Source organism: Camelus ferus, chromosome X (genome assembly GCF_009834535.1).
Source record: "Camelus ferus isolate YT-003-E chromosome X, BCGSAC_Cfer_1.0, whole genome shotgun sequence".
NCBI classification, from domain to species: Eukaryota; Metazoa; Chordata; class Mammalia; order Artiodactyla; family Camelidae; genus Camelus; species Camelus ferus.
The window spans coordinates 49,896,931-49,914,982 of NC_045732.1; the positions used below are offsets into that span (position 1 = coordinate 49,896,931).

At 37.8% G+C, this 18,052-nt stretch overlaps 2 long non-coding RNA genes across 2 annotated transcripts in view; one reads left to right on the top strand and one right to left on the bottom strand.

Moving 5' to 3' along the window:
• LOC116661947 overlaps positions 1–18,052 on the top strand; it is a 368,086-nt gene that overhangs the window by 166,067 nt on the left and 183,967 nt on the right. The window lies entirely within an intron of this gene.
• The window catches only part of LOC116661950, a 246,904-nt gene that overhangs the window by 166,064 nt on the left and 62,788 nt on the right, over positions 1–18,052 (bottom strand). The gene's annotated exons all lie outside the window — the stretch shown is intronic.

The following is an 18,052-nucleotide window of genomic DNA, read 5'->3' on the forward strand; positions in this document are numbered from 1 at the left end:
TCTAAAATAGTAAAATGTATAGAAACAGAATATAACATTGTGGTTTCCAAGAACTGGAGGGAGGGAGAAATGGGAAATTGTTGCTCAATGGACATAGAGTTTCAGTTTTGCCAAGATGATGAAGTTCTAGAGTGGCCAAGATGATGGAATAGGAAGACCCTGAGATCACTTCCTCCCACAGGCACAGCAAAGCTAAAACTATTCATAGAGCAACTGTCAATGAGAATGACCTGAAGACTAGCAGAAAAAAAAAACCTTATACAACTAAAGATATAAAGAACTAACCACAATGAAATAGAAGGGGTGATGACACGGTATAGTCAAGACCCATACATCCAGTTAGGTGACACATTCTCCCCAGGGAGAGAGGCCTGAGCTCCACATTGGGCTACCAAACCCTGCATCAGGTAGATAAGCCCATAGAAAGAACATTTGGCTTTAAAAGATTGTTGTGAGAGCCAGAGGGCTATGGGAAATAGAGACCCCCACTCTTTAAGAGCACACGGGAATCTCACACTCTGAGACCCAGGGCAGAAGAAGTAATTTCAAAGGAGCCTAGGTCAGATGTACTTGCTAATCTTGGAGAGCATCCTGGATAGGCGAGAAGCAACTGGGACTCACCATGGGAACACAGATGCTGGCCACAGCCATTTTGAGGGGCTCATCCTTCCACAGGGACACTCGTGCTGGTAAGTGCCATTTTGGAAACTTCCCTCCTGCTAATTAGTCCTAGACCAGGCTCCACCCACCAGATAACTGGCACCAGTCCTGGGATGCCCCAGGCCAAGCAGCTAGCTGGGCAGGGACATAGCCCCACCCACCAGAAGGCCAGCTGCTATAAAAACTCCTGACCCCCAGCTTCCCAGCAACCTGGCCCTACTCACAAGAGGGTCCAGGACCTGACTCTACCTACCAGCAGGCAACTACAAGTCTTTCAACCTCTGGGCCACACAGCGAGAGATTCTAGGACATGGCTCTACCCACCAGGGGCCTAGCACTAGCCCCAGGACCCAGGCTAACTCAACAGTGTGGGACCCAGTCTCAGGACCACATGGTCCCAGAAAATGACCATGAGTGGGAGGACACCAGCCCCAGGACCACTGGAAACAAGCAGCCAGCCATATCAAGACCTACTCATCCACCAGTGAGCTGGTACCAGCTGGTACCCTCTGGGCACAAACCCCACCACTAGTGGTCCAATATCAGCTCAGGATCCCAGAGCCCTGCAGCCAGAGACTTCAAGAACCAATTCCACACAACAATGGGCTGACACTAGTCCCAGGAACCCTTTGGCCCTGGCCTCACTTACCTGTGGGCTAACACCAACTCCAGGACAGCCAGAGACCACAAGACCCTGATTCACTTACCACAGGGCTAAGGACCTGGCCTCACTCACCAATGGGCTAATACCAGCTCTGGGCTATATAGGCCCCAAGCTAGAGACCTCAGGACCTGCCTCCATCCACCAGTGATCTGGCAGTAGCCCTGGGAACCACTGGGCCCCAGCCTGTACAACACTGGGCCAACACTAACTCCAGGACCTCCAGGGAACTGCAGTGAGAGACCAGGACTCCCCTGGCCATGCAGCCAGCTGTTTCAGGACCTGGCCTACCCACCAGCATGAGGCAGCCTTCGCACAAGGCAGCCTTTGCACAAGGCAGGACTAGCAACCAACTGGGCCAGGAGCCAGACATGCCTATCAGTGCACCTACACTGTACTAAGGACAGAAGGACCCACACAGGTCACATAGAGGGCACCCCAGAGCATATAGTTCTTATGAACAGAGGGAAGTGCACTACTTGGCCCCATAAGTCATCTCCTACAGAAGGCTACTTCTCTAAGATTGCAAAATGTAAACAAGCTATCAAATACATTGAAATAAAAACAGCAAATTAGGCAAAATGAGGTAATCACAGAATATGTTCTAAATGAAAGAGCAAGATAAAACCCCAAAAGAAGAACTAAGTGAAGGGCAGATAAGAAATATACCTGATAAAGACTTCAAGATAAAGATCATAAAGATTTTCAAGGAGCTCAGAAGAAGACTGGATGAACAAAGTGAGAAGTTTAACAAAGAGTTAGAAACTAAAGAACCAAACACAGCTAAAAAATACAATAACTGAAATTTTAAAAATACACTAGAAGGAATCAAAAGTAGAATAGATAATACAAAGGAATGGATCAGTAAATTGAAAGACAGAGTAGTGGAAATCACTCAAGGTGAACAGAAAAAATAATTTTAAAAAATGAGGACAGATTAAGAGACCTCAATGATAACATCAAGTTTACTAACATTCACATTGGAAAGGTCTCAGAAGGAGAAGAGGGAGAGGAGCAGAGAACACACATGAAGACATAACAGCTGAAAATATCCCCAACCAGGAAAAGGAAACAGACATCCAGGTTCAGGAAGCACACAGAGTCCCAAACAAGATAAATCCAAAAAGGACCATACCAACAGGTATTGTAATTAAAATGACAAAAATTAAAGATAAAGAGAGACTATTAAGTGTAGCAAGGGAAAAGCAACAACTTACATACAAGGGAACTCCCATAAGGCTATCAGCTGACTTTTCAGCAGAAACTCTGTAGGCCAGATAGGAGGGGCACAATATATTGAAGTGATGAAAGGGAAAAACCTGCAACCAAGAATACTCTACACAGCAAGGCTATCATTCAGGTTTGAAGGAGAAATCAACCCTTTTATACAGAAGAAAAAGCTAAGACTTCAGTACCACAAAACCAGCATTACAAGAAATGTTCAAGGGGCTTTTCTAAGCAGAAAATTTCACAACTATAGATGTGAAAATTACAAAGGAAAAATCTCATTGGTAAAGGCAAATAAACTGTAAAGATAGTAGATCATCCACTTATAAAGATAGTAGGAAGGTTAAAAGATCAAGTAGTAAAATCATCTATATCCATAATAAGTAGTTAAGGAATATACAAAACAGAAAGATGTAAGATATGATGTCAAAAACAATAAACGTGTTTGTGGGGGTTGGGAGGAAGTAGAGTTGTTAAGATTCATTTGAAATTAAGAGATAATCAACTTATATATTATGGAGATCAAGGCTTTGTCGGTTTCATTTGCAAAAATTTTCTCCCATTCCATAGGTTGTCTTCTTGTTTTACTTATGGTTTCCTTTGCTGTGCAGAAGCTTCTAAGTTTCATTAGGTCCCATTTGTTTATTTTTGCTTTTATTTCTACTAGGAGAAAATTTTTGAAATGTATGTCAGATAATGTTTTGCCTATATTTTCCTCTAGGAGGTTTATTGTATCTTGTCTTATGTTTAAGTCTTTGATCCATTTTGAGCCGATTTTTGTATATGGTGTAAGGGAGTGTTCTAGCTTCATTGTTTTACATACTGCTGTCCAGTTTCCCAACACCATTTCCTGAAGAGACTGTCTTTATTCCATTGTATATTCTTGCCTCCTTTGTTGAAGGTGAGTTGACCAAAGGTTTGTAGGTTCATTTCTGGGGTCTCAATTCTGTTCCATTGGTCTATATGTCTGTTTTTGTACCAATACCATGCTGTCTTGATGACTGTCACTCTATAGTATTGTCTGAAGTCTGGGAGAGTTATTCCTCCAGCCTCTTTCTTTCTCTTCAGTAATGCTTTGGCAATTCTAGGTCTTTGATGGTTCCATATAATTTTACTATGATTTGTTCTAGTTCTGTGAAATATGTCCTGGGCAATTTGATAAGGATTCCATTAAATCTGTAGATTGCCTTGGACAGTGTGACCATTTTAACAATATTGATTCTTCCAATCCAAGAGCATGGGATATCTTTCCATTTTTTAAAGTCTTCTTTAATTTCCTTCATCAATGGTTTATAGCTTTCTGTGTATAATTCTTTCACCTCCTTGGTTAGATTTATTCCTAGGTATTTTATTATTTTGGGTGCTATTTTAAAGGGGATTGTTACTTTACATTCTTTTTCTGTTGATTCATATAGATAGATAGATTGCAATGTATAAACCTAATGGTAACTATAAACCAACAGTCTACAATAGACACAGATGCAGAAAAATGAGAAAGAAATAAAAATATAACATTACAGATAATCATTAAATCACAAGAAAAGAGAGCAAAAAAAAAAAAAGGAACAAAAAGACTACAAAACAACCCAAAACAACAAAATGACAATAAGTACATGCCTATCAATAATTACTGTTAAAAAATGGACTAAATGCTCCAATAAGAATACATAGAGTGGCTGAATGGATACAAAAAATAAGCAGCTCATAAAGCTTAATAAGAAACAACCAAACAACTCAATCTAAAAATGGGCAAAAGACCTAAACAAGCAATTCTCCAAGGAATACTTACAAATGATCAATAGACACATGAAAAAATGCTCCATATCACTAATTATCAGAGAAATGCAAATCAAAACTACAATGAGGTATCACCTCACACCAGTCAGAATGGCCGTCATTCAGAAGTCCACAAATGACAAATGCTGGAGGGGCTGTGGAGAAAGGGGAACCCTCCTGCACTGCTGGTGGGAATGCAGTTTGGTGCAGCCACTGTGGAAAACAGTATGGAGATTCCTCAAAAGACTAGGAATAGACTTACCATATGACCCAGGAATCCCACTCCTGTGCATATATCCAAAAGGAACCCTACTTCAGGATGACACCTGCACCCCAATGTTCATAGCAGCACTATTTACAATAGCCAAGACATGGAGACAGCCTAAATGTCCATCAATGGCTGACTGGATAAAGAAGAAGTGGTATATTTATACAATGGAATACTACTCAGCCATAAAAACCGACAACATAACGTCATTTGCAGCAACATGGATGCTCCTGGAGAATGTCATTGTAAGTGAAGTAAGCCAGAAAGAGAAAGAAAAATACTATATGAGATCAGTCATATGTGGAATCTAAAAACAAACAAACAAACAAACAAAAAAGCATAAATACAGAACAGAAACAAACTCACAGACATTGAAAACAAACGTGGTTGCCAAGAGGGTGGAGGGTGGGAAGGGATAGATGGGATTTCAAAATTGTAGAATAGATAAACAAGATTATACTGTATAGCAAAGGGAAATATACACAAGATCTTATGGTAGCTCACAGAAAAAAAATTGACAATGAATATATATATGTTCATGTATAACTGAAAAATTGTACTCTACACTGGAATTTGACACAACATTGTAAAATGATTATAAATCAATAAAAAATGTTAAAAAAATAAAACCCATATACATGCTGCCTACAAGTGACTCACTTCATATCTAAAGACACACATAGGCTGAACTTTAAGGAATGGGAAAAGATATTCCATGCAAATGCAAATCAAAAGAAAGCCAGGGCATTAGTACTTATATAAGACAAGACTTTAAAACAAAGACTAACAAAGGAAGACATTACATGATGATCTAGGGACCTGTTCAACAATGAGATATAACAAGTAAATATATATATGTTCCCAACATAGGAGCAGCTAAATATACAAAGTGAATATGAAAATATGTATAAATTGACAATAATATGGGCTTTTAACACCCTGAATTCATCAATGGACAGGTCATTCAGACAGAAAATCAATAGGTAGAAGTATGCCTTAAATGACACTTTAGTCCAGATGGACTTAATAGATATATAGAATACTCCATCCAAATTCAGCAGAATGCACTTTTTTTTCCAAGGTACATGGAACATTTTCCAGGGTAGATTACATGCTAGGCAACAAAACAACTGGTAGTAAATTTAAGAAGGTTGAAATCATATCAAGTACCTTTTCCTATTTTGAGACTAGAAATCAATTACAAGGGAAAAAACTGCAAAAAAGAAAAAAACAACTACATAGAGGCTAACGGCTAAATCATATGCTCCTAAACAATCAGTGGGTTACTGAAGAAATCACACAGAAATTTAAAAATACCTGGAGACAAATGAAAATGAAAACACAATGATTCAAAAATCTATGGGTTGCAGCAAAAACAGTTCTAAGAGGGATGTTTATAGCAATACAAACCTACCTTAGGAAATACGAAAAAAACTCAAACAACCTAACCGTTCACCTAAAGAAACTAGAAAAAGAATAACAAATAAAACCCAAAGGTAGTAGAAGGAAAGAAACTATAATGACAAGAGCAGAAATAGGTAGCATTGAAACTAAAATAAATAAATAAATAAACAAACAAGATCAGTGAAACTAAGAGCTGGTTCTTTGAAAAGATAAACAAAATTGATAACCCTTTAGCCACATTCATCAACAACAAAAAGGAATTGGCTCAAATAAATAAAAACAGAAATGAACAAGAAGAAGGTATTACCAACACCACAGAAATATAAAGGATCATAAAAGATAACTGAACAATTATGACAATGAAGTGGACAACCTAGAAGACATGAAAAATTCCTAAAACAGTACAATCCCTCAATACTAAATTAGGAAAAAATAGAAACTATGATCAGACCAAATAATAGTAATGAAATTAAATTTTCATTTTCCATTTTTCCCAGCAAACAAACGTTCAGGACCAGATGACTTCACAGGTGAATTCTACCAAACAATAAAAGAAGAACTAACATCTATCCTTCTCAATCAATTACAAAAAATTTAAGAAAAAGGAACACTTCTGAACACATTCTAGAAGGAGAGCGTCACCTTAATACCAAAACCAGACAAAGATATCACAAAAAAGAAAATTACAGGCCAGTATCACTGATAAACATAAATGCAAATCCTCAAGAAAATATTTGTAAACCCAATCCAACAATACACTAAAAGGATCATAAACCATGATCAAGCGGGACTTATCCCAGGGATGCAAACATAGTTCAATATCTGCAAATCAGTGTGATATACTACATTATCAAACTGAAGAATAAAAATTTTGTGAGCATCCCAATAAATGCAGAAAAAGCTTTTGACAAAATCCAACACCCATTTATGATAAAAAAAAAACATTCAACAAAGTGAAATTGAAGATAAAGCAAACAAATGGAAAGATATACAGTGCTCATGGATTGAAAGAACTGATATTTTTTAAATGACAGTACTACACTAGGCAATCTGCACATTCAATGCAATACCTATCAAAATACCAATGCCACGTACATAGAACTAGAACAAATAATTCCAAAATTTGTATGGAAACACAAAAGACCCTGAATGGTCAAACAATCTTAAGAAAGAAGAACAAAGCTGGAGGTATCATGCTCCCTGATTTCAAACTATGATACAAAGCTACAACAATCAAAACAGTATTGCACTGGCACAAAAACAGACATGTAGATCAATGGAACAGAATAGAGAGCCTAGAAATGAACCCACACACATATGGACAATTAATCTATAACAAAGGAGGCAAGAGTATAGAACAGGGAAAAGACAACTTCTTCAGCAAATGGTGTTGGGAAAATTGGACAGCTACAAGCAAAAGAATCAAACTGCACTACTTTCTCACACCTTAAACAAAAATGAATTCAAAGTGGATGAAAGATTTAAATGTAAGACTTGAGACCATAATACTTCTAGAAAAAAACATAGGCAGTATGCTCTTTGACATTGGTCTTAGTAATATTTTTTGGATCTGTCTCCTCAGGCAAGGGCAACAAAAGCAAAATAAACACATGGGACTCCATCAAACTGAAAAGCTTTTTCACAGCAAAGGAAACCACCAACAAAATGAAAACACAACTTAATAAATGGGAGAAGATATTTGCAAATTGTGTATCTGATAAGAGGTTGATATCCAAAATATATAAACACACATATAACAAATAATCCAATTAAAAATGGACAAAGGATCTGATTCATCTTATTGGAGAATTATTGGAGAATGTTATTAGAAATGAAGATCTGGGTGCTAGATGTGCTTGTTGTTCTTTCTTTTATGCCCTCTCAGTTGACATAGCAAGGAAATATATGTGTGTATACTAACCCATGTTACACACCTATCTATGAACATTTCTATATATAACTATCTGTATCCATATTAGGGCAAACGTGAGTCTGCATTGATGTTGCCAACTTTAATCCATTAACAACTAGATCATTTTAGCCTCCTCCCCTTTTTAATCTATAAACTCCTACTTTACTCCAAAAATAACTGCCTCCTACTATCCACCATTTATTTACTTGACTGTTTATTTCCTATACAAATGTATGGCAATATCAAAACAGTTAACCCATACCCCTGTGGGAAACAACTTTGTCAATTAGAGTTCAGTTCACATGTACTGTTTCTTTTGCCTTTAGTCCTACAGACTCCACTCATTTCCAAATTTACTTAGGCTAGCACTTTATTACCTCATCTTCTCTACTGTGGTTGTTTTGTATATTTGTAATATAATTTAGTTATTTTGCCACATTCTGAGTCTCATTCTGGGATCCTCCAGCCTCCTAAATGGTGTGTTCAATTGAGTTGCATACATTAAGCTTCACTCTTTGTTCTGTAAAGCTCTATGGGTTTTGATAAATCCATAGTGTTATATATTCACCATTACAGTATCAAACAGAATAGTTTCACAAACCTAAACACTCCCCTCACCAACACAGTTCTCTCCCTCCCCTCTCCCCCTGGAAACCAATGATCTTTTTACTGTCTGTATAATTTTGCCTTTTCTAAAATATCATGTATTTGGAATCATACAATATATAAAGTTTTCAGCTGGCTTGTTTCACTTAGAAATATACATTTAATATTATTCCATGTCTTTGCATGACTTGGTAGCTATCCCTAAATAGTATTCTGTTGTATGGATATACCACAATTTGCTTATCCATTTACCTATTGAAGGACATTTTGGTTTTGGGTGATTATTAAGTTGCTATAAACATTCATGGGCAAGTATTTATGTAGAACTTTTAAATCAATTCGGTAATACTTAGGAATGTGATTGCTAGATCATATGGTATGATTATGTTTGGCTTTGCAATATACTGCCCAACAGTCTCTCAAAGTGGCTGTATTCCATGACTTTTTAAGCAAAGAAATATAAAAATTCTTAACATGGACTACATGGTCTGGATAATTCCTGTATCTCCAGCCCCATCTTACATCATTTTCCTCCTCACATTACATATGTCAGACATACCCCAAAGTTACTATGCTCCCTTTAGCCCCTGAGAACCCATTCTGTGCCCTAGGACTGGAAGCCACATCTTCCACCTCTGTAACTCCTCCTCTCCCCAATCTCATTATCATCTCACTTTTCCATCACACCACAGCTTAAGCATCTTTTTTTCAGGCAAGCCTTCACTGACCAATTTGGCTAGGTCAAATCCCCCTAATATAGGCGCTCATAGCTCCAGGTATCTTGCATTTGTAGCACTTATCATAGTTGTGGTACTATATTCATATTGTCTTTTCCTCTATATTCCTTACTAGATTGTAAGCACCATGAAATCAGGACCAGATTTTTCTCACTATTGTATTCTTAGCACATAGCACAGTACCTTATATGTAGGAGAGACTTACTATATACCTTTATATTAGATGAACAAATAAATGAGTAAATAGATGTAGAAGGTATCAATTACATTTAAAAGCCAATGTCATACATTTGCGACAACATGGATGAAACTTGAGGGAATTATGCTAAGTGAAATAAGTCAAAGACAAGTACTATATGAAGACAAGTACTATATTCCACTTATAAGTGGAAACTTAAAAAATCAACCTCATAGAAACAGAGAGTAGAGTGGTAGTTACAAGGTGCTGAGGGTTGGAGGGAAATGGGGGCATGGTGGTCAAAAGATACAAAGTTCCTGTCATAAAATGAAAAAGTTCTAAGCGTCCAATGTACAGCATAGTGATTATAAATAATGTATTATATACTTAAAATTTGCTAAGAGAGTTGATCTCAAATGTTCTTACCACAAAAAATGATAATTATGAATTGTAATGGAGGTGTTAGCTAACACTATGATGGTAATCATTTTGCAGTATATGTGTATCAAGTCAACATGTTGTATACCTTAAACTTAGACAATGTTATATGTAAATTATATCTCAATAAGGCTGGGAAAAAGCCAATGGCAAATATATTTTACATTAAAGGTGTCAGGTAAATTTGTAGAATCAATCTGTTTACATAATGTCTTTCAAAATATGCCATTTTCAAATTTCTGTAACATAATATTGCTATACTATAATTTCCATAGTACATATAAAGTAACTACTAATTCTAACTATAGCTCCAAGTTTATTCAAGCTGTTTGTTTGCAACATTTGAAACAATGTGTGTTTGCAAAAGACCACTGTAAAAGAACTGAGTGGTTTGTTTTTTTTTCAGCATGCTGTTCAGTTTGCTTAAGTTTTTTTTAATTCACCGGGTTCCAAGAAAAAGCAAAGTTATATAAACCAGCTATCAGGAAAATCTGTGTCTTAAAAGTACTTTGCCTCAATCATTATGAAGAGATTCTAGAAAATATGGATGAATAAATTGTTTCCAGTCAAGCAATTTGACCATAGTTTAACTAGATCCCAAGAATTTACATGTAGTTAACTGAAAGCTTAAATGACTCACTGAAGAACAAAAAATATTTCAGTCTTAAGCTATATTAATAGAAGTCTCATCATACTTATTTTTTGTTTTTGTTTTTTAACAGAGATACTGGGGATTGAACCAAGGATCATGTGCATGCTAAGCATGTGCTCTAACACTAAGCTATATCCCTCCCCCTATCATATTTCAACCAATCTTTATTTGTGCATTTTAAAACTTAAATGTAAAAAATGTGTCCCTTTTGAATTTCTTCTTGTTTCACCAAAAATACTAGTCATTTCAGAGTAGTCAACAGATCACCAACTGAAAGAATCTGAGATTTGGAAAGAAACTAAAGAAACTATCTAATTTAGCTTCCTACCCAATATATATCTTCTTTTAACAATATTTGGTCTCTTCTTGATTATCTTCAGTAATGGGCATTTTTTACTGACACAAACCATTTTATTATTGGAAATTTCTCATTTATGAGTAAGTGACCAAAACTTTGAATAGAAGAGAATGAAATGCAGAGAAATGAGCATGAACCAAACCAACATTGATTCAATAGACAGTGCTTATCATATTTTGCTCAACTTCGAATCATTCCAGTTATTGTTATCAAAGCTACATTCCTCCATCTCATCCACAAATACAGTATTGTTTTCATAGGCAACAGTAGGATTATCCTCATTCTCCAACATAAACTTGCTATACCAACCAACTTGGTTTATTCCTACTCCAAATCTAAATCAACTTTTTCATCTCAGTGCACAGGACAGTTTTCCAATTTCTCATAACCTAACCTCATCACTTCTAAAAAGCTGGATCCCTCTTTTATTTAAACCCCAGTTTAGAGATCCTCCACCCCCAACAAGTCTTCTTTGATTAACCCCAAATGACTCCAACCTTTGAACTTGATGAACTAGCAAAGGTAAATGGTTTACCTGACCTCCAACTCAGTTGTTCTAGTTTTAGTATTTACTCTGTGCTTTTTGGATGCTGTAGTGAACAAGACGTAGGTTAAGGAATCTCCCCATCAGCATAATTTAAGCACTGAAGGATACAAGCAAATATATTTGAGGATCTGGAGAAAAGAGAAAAGCCTACAGATGGAAGGAACAAGAAAGATTTTGTGGAAGAGTAGTGTTTGAGTTGGGCCTCAAAAGATGTCCCTAGGAAAATTCTGAAAGTTGGAAATACCAAGAAAAGTCATTTTTATATGAAGGAATAGCTGGAGAAATGTCAAGGAGGTAAGAAAGGAAATGATGTATATGAAGAACTATACCTTTAGTCATCTGTGGCCATAACAAAGGTTTATGAAGAGAATGAGAGATGAAACTAGAGTATGCAGAGACCATATTATAGAGGGACTTGTTTGTCATTCTAAGGAGCTGAGACTTTATTTTTTAGGTAATAGGGAGCCACGGAAAACAGGTAGCAAAGTGACATGACTGGATTTATTTTTTTAACAAAGAATAAGAAAACTAAAACTAATAATTCCTTAGAATTATAGTTTCAGATAGTAGGGAAAGCAGTTTGGATCAAGGACCCTCTTGGTTTTTTTCCAAATTTTCAATATCTACTGACATCTTATGGTCTGAGTGCATTAATTCTGGCAAAGAGTGATAAGAATCAGAATAAGAATAATGAGCTCATTGAGAGTTGTCATATACCAGATATTTTTCTAGTTGTCTTATAGCTCCATGAGTTAATATTACAATTATTCCCATTTTATAGATGGTAAAAATGAGTATTAGATAGTTTTAAAAACTTGCCAAAAGTCAGCTAAGTACCAGAGCTTGGATTTGAATCCGTGCAGCTTCAGAGCAACACCTGTGCTCTTATGCACTAGTTACCTGACCCTCAACAGATGAGTAGCTACTAAACCAAAGCATCAGAACTGAGATGCCCTCTAAAACAACTTTCTCAACCTTCTTATTGTCATATGATAAAACTGAGGACCAGGAGATGGGAGAGCATCTTGCTCAAGGTCACAGAATTCATTAGTAGAAATGCCTGGTTAGAACATAGGTCTCCTGATTCTCAATTCAGTGTTCACTCTATTGTACTGTTATGATATTCTTCAAGCAAAAATGAAAGCTGTGTTTGTCCTCAATACTAGGGTTGGAGTTTTTCAGGAAAGCTGATTCAAATGCAAAGTCTCTAAAATCCAAATGACATAGCAAGTCAGAAATCCACATGTATGGTCTCTTTGCGTGTGTGCATGTGTGTGTGTGTGTGTGTGTGTGTGTGTGTGTGTTATGTGTGGCTGGAACAGGTTATAGAGATGCAGGTGGAAGGCCACAACTTTGGGAAGGAAAGACTCTTCAGACAGGGATTTCCCCTTACTAGCCCCAGGTGCATTTATGCTTTTCTTATCCCCTGGGAATGAGGCCATTCCAAGCATGTGACTCCTGTTCTCTGCACAGTCTGAAGCAGCTGCCTGTTTGCTTTGGAGTACAATTCCAGGTGTTAAGCTCAATCAATCTCAAAGGCCGTAAATTTTTTAGGCTATAATTCCTGGAAGAGTTGCCTATTCCAGTTCAATCTTCTGTGTGACTATTGTAAAACACCACCCAAATTTTTGATAAATAGGAGGCCAGGAATTCCTAGACCTCTCATCAACTCCTGCTAAACCATAAGTAGGTAGTTTTTATCTTCCTAACACAGCCACCACTCTCTTGACTTTTCAAGGTTTAAAGGTAAGTGGAACCAACTCAGAAGTGGCCTTAACAAAGAGAAAACTTTGTCCCAGGAGTTTCTCTGATAATCTTTCTCAAACATTGATGAACACCAAATAACTTGGGCTGTTGTGAAAAACTCAACCTGACTTCATCCCCAAATACTCTGATTCAATCAGTCTGGGGTCAGAGTCAGAAATCTTCATTGTTCTCAAGAACCACCTCTGAATCTATTATGTACCCAAGTTTAGAAACCAGTAATCTATGGTTTGCATGTTAAGGATGGGATTCTGAGAGGCATTGTGACTAGAGTTATGGATAGACATTAATGCATGTGTAGAAATTTCCTCTTCTCTCCATTCACTCATAAAAGTCTCAGCTGCTTTCATTTGACTTGCTATACTCTGGAGTGCTCCTCATTGGCTTATTAAGAACAATTGGATCAATTCAAGACAAGTGCAGGAAGTAGGTTGCCAGTATCTCTGACTTGCCCACACATTCCCACCCATACCAGGGCTCCATAAAAAACTGACTCATCACTGAAGAAAACTGCTAATAAAGTTTTATCAAATTAATCAAAATCAAATCTTGCTACTGGGGAGAAGACAAAACTCTGAAATCTTGAGTTTTACCTGTTTCTCCTAAGGCTGTTGTGTAAGTAGGTGAGAATATGTGTGAACATGACAGAATAATGCTTTACATTCATACAGGGTGCAAGTGAAGAATCTCCAAGATGGAAGACCTGAAGAGGCCATGTAGAAATAGTTTCACAAACTTTAATGTACATATGAAACACTGGGTAGACTCTCCATCTACTCAAATTGTGGTCCCTGGAACAAGAGCATCAGCATCACCTGAGAGCTTATTGGTATCACATATCTCAGTCCCCACACCAGACCCACCAAACATAGCCTGCATTTTAACAAGATCTCCAGGTCTGAAACAGTGGTTCTCAAAGTGTGTTCCCAAGAACAGCACCATCAGCAACACCTGGGGACTTGTGAAAATGTACATTCTCAGGCCCCACTGCAGACCTTCTGAATCAGAAACCCTGGAGTTGGGGGCCAGAAATCTGTTTTAAGAATCCCTCCAGGTGATTTTGATGCACACTCAAGTTTGAAAACCACTCTAGACCATTCCTTTGCTTTCAGGCACATTGGCTTTCACCCAATAGTCATAGACTATTGAAGCAGAGATAGACAGGTTTCACAGCAAGAGATTCCACTATAAATTTCAGAAAGCTACCTCTCTTTTATGAAACCTTTTTATAATTCCTGCAATAGATTAATGTGTCTCCCCCAAATTCATATGTTGAATCTTAATTAATCCACAGTGTGGTGGTATTTGGAGGTGGGGACTTTGGGTGGTGATTAGGTTATGAGAATGGAGCTGTCACGAATGGGATTATTGCCATTATAAAAGAGACCTCAGAAAGCTCCATTTCCCCCTCTACCATGTGAAGACAGTAGAAGATGGTCATCTATGAACCAGGAAGTGAGCTGTCTCCAGACAGTAAATCAGTCAGCACCTTGATCTTGGACTTCCCAGCTTCCAGAACTGTGAGAAATGTTTCTGTTGTGTATAAGCCTCCCAGTTGATTACATTCTGTTATAGTAGCCTGAACAGACTAAGACATTGTCCTATCTTCACCTAGGGTACTCCTTCTCATTGGAAACCCTTTTTAAATTCCCTTTGCTACAAGAAAGCCTTCCCAGACTTGACAAGGACTTCCTCAAATCTTCTGTCAAGTGATTGCCTAGTTTCTGAGCCTTCAAATATCATGTCTCTCAGACATAACCATCAGGAATAAAACTCCAAGTTTTTCGACTTTCTAAAGTTGCAGTGAGTTTTGTTTTAATTAGTATGCTGATGGAACTCTGCTATTTCAAGTTATCTTTATTCACATTATCTCATGTAATCCATTTAATCTTCTGAAAGAGTTCCTGTTATTACATTTTCATGAGAAATTGAAGCTTAAGAAGGTTAGTAACTTCTGTAAGTTCAGAGCTAGCAAACAGCAGAGCCATGATTCAAAGTAAGGTATGATTTCAAGGCCTCTGGGCTTAATCATAAAACTATTCATGACCCCCTTCCCTGACAGGGAGGCCATGATATGGGTAAGGATGTATAAGGACAAAGCCTAGACTTGCGAGGCTACATCAGGGAGTAGGTGTAGTGGTGAGGTTGAGGGGGAGCAAAGAGGGGTCAAAAGGAGGTATGGTTAGCCTCTGTTTCATAGTATGCTCTAGTAGGGAAAAACTACAGAAATTTTGTCCTGATAGAGTGTGTTCCATTCAAACTGGAATAGTGTGTTCAAGGAGGACATCCAGCAAGGGGGTCTGAGGCAATTTGTCAGGGCCAAGTTACTTTCAAATCTAACTGTAGTTAGAGGACTAGGGATGGTGAGAGTAAGGAGCAGTGGACAAATTGGAGTCAACATGGATTAATATCAGAATTCCAGAGGCAGTAAGGGAAGATCATGAGGACAACAGCAAGATTTTTGAGTTCCCAGCATGTGTTTGTATTACTTCATTACACATTGTCTTTTAATTGTTTGTTGTAATATCATATGTACAAATAGTCCTCCAGTCAAACTACAAGCCTCTTGATGACAGCAACCATAGATTATACTTCTTTTGTCTTCTAACACAGTACCTAGCATTTACTAATTAATTTACTCTTTCATCGATCATCTTGTCAGGCTCTGTGCCATATACAAAGATGAGTAAGACATGGTCCCCAACCTTATGGAGCTTACAGTGTAAAATGAATTCTCAGTAGGACTTAGTGGATGAAAATCAGGAGGTCACAGATCTGAAAAATGTTGGGTATGTAAGCATATGTGCATTTTTCTGTGGAAAATCTATAGTTTCTATGAGATTCTCAAAATTGACTAGAGCCTATAGTTGGAGGTGGGGGATAGACATGTAAATAAATAATACAATATGAGTCCTGAGAGTTGGTGAGAACAGGTCATGGAAGCATGTAAAGCATCACAGAAGAGATAACAGTTGGCTTCTTCAACCAAGCAGAGGGAGAAAGAGGACTACAGGAACAGGGCACAATATGCAAATGTGTGGAAAAGTGAGAGAGCATACTGCATTTGGGAAACTACAAATAGTTTGATATGTCAGCCGGATGAAGCCAGAGAGGCAGCATGCCAAGCCCAGAATTACCTCCTCCTCCATTCACCCCACTTTTGGAATATTCCTGACTATTCTGTGGATAGACTCACACAGACTGCCCCACACTACAATACCTACTTAGAAAAATAGGCAGTTGTCCCCCATGGCACCTTGCCCTCCTTTCAGGATTTTAAAAGTGAAAAGCAACAAGAGGAGGTTTAGATATTAGTCTTTTCCCCCTCTCACATTTGTATCCCTAGCTTTGGCACTTGGGGAAATAACTGGTGGTAAGGGAAATGAAATGCCATCATTTACTACTATCTATTCCTTTTCCACTTTATTTCTAAGAGATTTTTAGGGTCCATGGTTTGGGTGCAGAGCAGAGTGTCTGTTGTGTAACATGTTATCTAGTTGTTAACTTTCCAACTCATTCTATACTGCTACTTTGTGAGTTTGTGTGGTTTCTTAACCCATTTCTGGTCATCTTCTTTGCTTTTCTTCAAGAGCTAGTATCTTTGGTAGTGCCTTATTCCCCTGCCTTCTTATCCCAATTTCTCAGGCTGTTACCACAATTGACTCTACTCCAGAAATTTGTCACTTTAAGAAGCAGAGGAGTCTGAGAAGAGTATTGAGTTCAGACCAAATTGTTGACGCCTCCTTCTTCCCTGCTTGGTGAACCGTTACCTGGCTTTGGATTTTGGCTTCCCTTTTAGTCTTTGTTTTTCCATCAGAGTACTCTGGATTTCTCAGCGTCTCTCAGTATGACCTCTTTCCTGTATGACTGCTGCCAGAACCTGGCTTCATTGAGGGTTCCTCGCTCGCCTAAGGTCTGGCGTAATATGTTTCAAGGGACTGACCTCTTTATTATTGAGACTCCTACCTAACTCTAGACTGGGTATATTTCAGCAAGCAGCCTTTTGCAGTCCATCTTTTTAGTATGTGTGTCCACTGTCATTAGCATTTCCAAGCTAATTCTTGAGATCTCAACTAGGAGACAAGTACAGTTTCCCACCATCTGGTCCATTGGCTCTTGACCACAGCCAGCCAGATGCATTTTATCTTAGCTCCTACTTATTATACCTGCAGGGAAGAAATTTCACCACTTTCCATGGATCTGTTTCCAGGTGCTTCCCCTTTAGTTTGGAATCAATAGACATCTGTTACCTGATATCTGTCCACCTGGTGGTAGGCAGAGGTCAGCATAGTGAGGAAGATGAGAAGGAACTTTATTAACTTCTCTGGATTATGAGTTTCTCTGAGATAACAGGAGAGTTGGAAAAAATGGGCTCAATTCATTTTGGTAGCCTGCAATTTCTGGTCATAGCCTGTGACAGTTCTGTGTCCTCAGAATTTTTTTGGAATTCTGCTGTGTTCTTTTCTTGTCACTAGGATAAACCTTACAAGAAATCAAAGTAAATGATCTACTAACCAATATGCCTTTAGGAGCCATCAGTAATGTCTTTTGAGCCTAAACCTTAGGGTGGTTTAGGCCTGAATACCTTTCTCTAGGGTTATGCCCTTTGCTTTCACAATGAGGAATAAGACTCAGAATGAGAACCTAGGACTTGCCCCACTCACATTCATGGGTTAAAGCCTAAAAGTAAGGCTTTTAGTTTTTGGTGGAGACTTTAAAGTTTTCTATATATATTACCATTTCATCTACAAATAGTGGCAGTTTTACTTCTTCCCTTCCAATTTGAATGCTTTCATCTCTTTTTTTCCTTGTCTGAGTGCTGTGGTTAGGACATCCAATATTATGTTAAATAGAAGTTGCAAGA